The sequence below is a fragment of the Coffea eugenioides genome, chromosome 2, assembly GCF_003713205.1.
Source record: "Coffea eugenioides isolate CCC68of chromosome 2, Ceug_1.0, whole genome shotgun sequence".
Taxonomy (NCBI): domain Eukaryota; kingdom Viridiplantae; phylum Streptophyta; class Magnoliopsida; order Gentianales; family Rubiaceae; genus Coffea; species Coffea eugenioides.
The window spans coordinates 55,368,659-55,373,527 of NC_040036.1; the positions used below are offsets into that span (position 1 = coordinate 55,368,659).

A 4,869-nucleotide genomic window follows, 5' to 3' on the forward strand; every position below is an offset into this window, starting at 1 on the left:
ATAGGCTACCTACAGCCATTACGTTGTTGGAATTCTGAATAAAACTTGGAGTGGCGCCCACCCCTGTATAGGGGTTAAAAAAAAAAAGGAACAGGACACTTTATTCATGAATCTTAACGGTAATTTAAAAATAAATTAATTGTATTAAATAATGATCACAATTAAAGTATGACCACAATTCATGACTCTTAATAGTAATTTAATGTCCCAAACTAATTGTATTAAATTGTGATCACAATAAAAGCATGACACAGTAATTAATAATAATTAAATTTTCCTAAGCATAAAAATCTCTTCCTATTTTTTGGCTATACAATATTTTAAACTAGATTTTTTCCAATCATTTTTCTTAAAATCCCAACACAAAATGCTCTCTTATTTTTTTGCAATATCAAAAGTAATATAAAGCAATGCACCATAAGTACAAAAAAAAAGGTTGTCCAAATACCTATGCATTCTATTTTTTCTTTCCATGAATACCTAGATAGACGGGAAGAATTTGTACTTTTGGTACCTACATTATTTGGGTAACAAAAGGTTACACTAATTTCTTTAAAAAATAAATAAATATTTGCAGTAACGAAAGGATAACTAGTACTTTGTTTAGTTATGCAATCTTATGTTGTTTTATCGAAAAATGATTACTTTTAATTACATAAAAAGTTTCATTTGATGAAAAATTTTATCTTAACACAATAAACATTTATAGGATAAAAAAATGAAACATTTTTTTCAAATCTTTTCCTTTTTGTTATACTTTTTGCAAATAGAGTAATTTACAATCTTTCTTCGACAAGTTATTATACGTACCAAAAATTTGAATTTTGTTTGAATGATTGTTGATCTAAACAAACAAAACAAAACAATAACTCAAAGACGTTCCTCGTGTCTCTTTCCTAAACATTTCCCTCTTGTTGTACAATGTCATGAGGTAAGAATTTGAGTAACAATACAGTAGGAAGAGATGCATATGAAACTTGAAAGTTTTATTACCTCCTTATTTAAAACTATCACTTTTAGTGTTTCATATCAACCTGTCGCACATGGCAGATATATAAACTAGTGGTACATGGACATTCAATATGTGCACAATAAAGAAATACATAATATTTGTTGTGAATGAATTATATACAAATTTTAGTGGTAAAGCAAACTTTCCCTTTAGAATTTTTTTCATACAATGATTGTTATGTTGGTAGTTATAATATGTATAGGTGGTTATGTTGAAAATATGTACTTAAATAGTTGATAATGACATTTTATGCACTATATTTTGTGGCCATTTCACGTGATTTTAAATCATGCTTTGCTTAAAATAATAGCATTAAGGACGAAAATATTTCATCAGTTAATGCTTAAGCACATGAGAACTTATGTTGAAAGTTTTTGGTTTCCTTTCACTTGTTTGGATGATTTACTTTTGTAGGTGAATAATGGAGATTTCATTGAAGTTTGATCATCAAATCAAGTAAGGAAAACTTCAAGCATGCAAACAAAAAGTTAGAAAACATGGCAAGGAATTGGTTATTGGACAAAAGCCTCGGAAACTTTTGCTGAGACAAAACCAGTCCTCGAAACCGATTCTTGTCCAAGGTCCAGTTTAGAGGTCTAGTTTCCCTACCGACTCCAACTTCTGCTAGTTGCACAACTTGTATAACTTGATTGTTCTTGATGAATTAGTGCCAGCTGGACCAACCATGATTGATGAGGCATAAAGAAGACTAGATTAACTTGTCAAGAAGCTTCATTAACACTTTTTGAGCATTCCAAAGTTGGGAGATTCATGTAGCCTACTTTCTTGACTTTTGAAACAATACTGTTGCTTGCGTTCACGTGGTGAAGATGATTTCTCTTTTGTCTTGTATAGAGTAAGCTTTGCCTACAAATAGACGAAGTTGTGGCAAAGGAGAAGTAGGTAGAGTAAGAGTTAGGAATTGGAGTGAAGTTAGTTCTTCTAAGTAGTAGAAGTAATAGTAGTAGTAATTTTCTCTCTTTGAAGAGAAACACTTGTAGAAGTTCATCCAAGATAATTTCCTTGTAACAAACTCATTTTGGAAGTTTAATTGAAGATCTTGAAGAGCTTGTTCTTCATTGGCTAAGCTTTCTTAACTCTTTCTTTTAGTCTTATCAATATGAATTGTTGCATGGAACCTTTGTACCTTGTTGCTTATTTCTTCATGATGAACTAAATATTTTGTCCAAGGAATAGATGAAGCTAATGGAACCTTGAATATGAGTTGCATGTGAAATACTTTTGTTGGATCTTGTACTTGTTAGTCCATTTGTTTTCGCTTTAACATTTGTAATTGCGTGATCACCAATTGCAAATCATTTAGTTGTTGTTAATCAATAAAATTGAGCAACAATGATGGAAAAAGAATGAATGGAACTTAAGAAATAGACACACGAGAGTAGTGATATAATTGGGTGGATTTGCTTATTGCATTTCATGAACTATATGAACTAGCTTTTATATCTTCACCACGAGAGTAGGGAAGAAGGATGTTAGTTACAATCAATTCATCATGAGAGTGAGTCTTGATTACCCTTAAAAATGAATACTTAACAAGACAAGAATAAGTAGCAAGAGCATGATCATTTCATTTGTATTCTTGACCATTAGTGGAATCTATACCCTAAAAATTTATAATTGGTAATTTCTACTCAAATATTTCATCTACAAGCTTAGCTTAAAATTTTAGTTTAGTAGACATAGTTGCATTTTATTGCTTATTTGTTTATTGTCTAAATAATAGAGTGAAGGACCTAATAATTGAAATTCAAGCTCCTTGTGGGATCAACCCTTATACTTCCTCTATTATAGTTATGACCTGTATACTTGCAGATAATGAGAGTATCTGGAAGTAAACTTGAGTGCATATTTGAATCCCATCAAGTTTTCCGTTGCCAGAGAGTGGCAATATTAGGACCTGACAAGTTCTATTAGTTTAGACTTGTTTTATTTAATTTTCTTTAATCCATTTCAAGTAGTCTGGTGTGAATTTTCAACGTTAATATATATAGTGTATGCACCAAGCTTTACGAGTTGTTGTTCCTTTTGATCCAGAAATTGAGAGGACAATAAGGAGACAAAGAAGAAGTACATTACAAGTGGAGGGAGAAACACATCACAGAGAGGAAATCTCTATTGAATTGCTAGCTATTGAACCAATGGTGGAACAAAAAGCAAATAAGCGAGCTCTTAGAGATTTTGCATTACCGGGGACTCAAGGTGCTTAAACGAGTATTGTGTGACCAACGGTAAATGCTAATAATTTTTAGATTAAACCTACACTTATTCAAATGATGCAACAATCTCAATTTTGAGGTAATACTATAGAGGATCCTAATGCTCATTTAGCTTCATTTTCAGAAATATGTGATACTATCAAACTTAATGGAGTTAGTGAGGATGCAATTGGACTTAGACTATTTCCTTTCTCTTTGAAAGATAAAGTCAAGGTATAGTTGCAATCTCATGCTCCTGATACTTTATTACTTGGGATGATTTATCTCGTACTTTCTTGAACAAATACTTTCCTCCTGGTAAAACTGCTAAATTTACAATGGATATAATTGGTTTTAGTCAACATGAAGGAGAGTCATTGTATGAAACTTGGTAAAGATTTAGGGAGTTCCTAAGAAGATGTCCACATCATGGAATCCTTAATTGGTTTATTGTACAAACATTTTATAATGGCTTAACTTATTCAACTAAAACCAATGTTGATGTTGTAGCAGGTAGAGTTTTAATGGGAAAGTCACCTGAGAAAACTCAAAATTTGATTGAAGAAATGGCAGCCAACAATTACAATGGGCAAATAAAACAGTTAGTCATTGAAGGACAGCTGGTATGTATGAAATTGCAATTTTGTAATATGTTCGAGGCAAAATTGGAAAATGCGCATGAGAAAATACTTGCTAAACGAGGTGAGACAAGCACGAGTCCTTTTGCTAATGTTGCATATTGTTCAATTTGTGGTGGAAATCATAATGATTCTAATTGTTGCAATGTTGAGTAGGTTCACTATGTCAACAACTTTAATCATCTACCTCAAAATAACCCTTATTCTAACACTTACAACCCCGTATGGAAAAACTATCCTAACCTAGGATGGAGGGATCAACCTAATCAAAATTGTTCAACTAATCCATCTAGTTTTCCATCAAGACAAGTACCAATTGAGTCACAGCCAGCTTGGGAGATTTTCCTTGAAAAACATGTTCAAGACACCAATAAAAGATTTGAGAACGTTAAGGGGACCATGAACCAAATGATGAGCATAATTAGAAATACGGAGGTCCAAATGGGTCAATTTGCTAACCCTAGAAAATCAAGAGAATTACCTCATAAGACCGAAGTTAACCTTAGAGAGCATGTCAATGCCATCACTCTTAGAAGTGATAAAACAATAGAGGGACCTAACTCTGGCAAATCTAGTGGAGACAAAGATAAGGAAGTAGTAAATGAAAGAGTAAAACAAAGCCAAAAAGATCATGATGTTATTGATGTTGATTTACCTCCTTCTAATGTGACTTCTAATGCTATTCCTTTTCTTGACAGGTTGAAAAAAAAATAACAAGGATTGGGAGTTTGAGAAATTTCTCAAAACTTTTAGGCAATTGCATATTAACATTCCTTTTATTGATGCTATTATATAGATTCTTTTCTATGCACGATTTTTGAAAGATATTATGTCGAAGAAGAGAAAGAAAGATTGTGGATAATGAGATGATAGCATTAACAGAGGAGTGTAGTGCATTAATTAAAAACAAACTCCCTCCTAAATTGAAAGATCCAGAAAGTTTTTCTATTCCTTGCACTATTGGTCATCTGCATTTTCCTAACGCTTTATGTGATTTAGGTAC

At 32.1% G+C, this 4,869-nt stretch overlaps 1 non-coding gene across 1 annotated transcript; it reads right to left on the bottom strand.

Annotated features, from left to right (window-relative positions):
• Positions 1-3,557: 3,557 nt before the first annotated feature.
• LOC113764226 lies at positions 3,558-3,664 on the bottom strand. Its single transcript, XR_003467511.1, has one exon. It is a non-coding gene; the product is annotated as a small nucleolar RNA R71 (small nucleolar RNA).
• Positions 3,665-4,869: the final 1,205 nt, after the last annotated feature.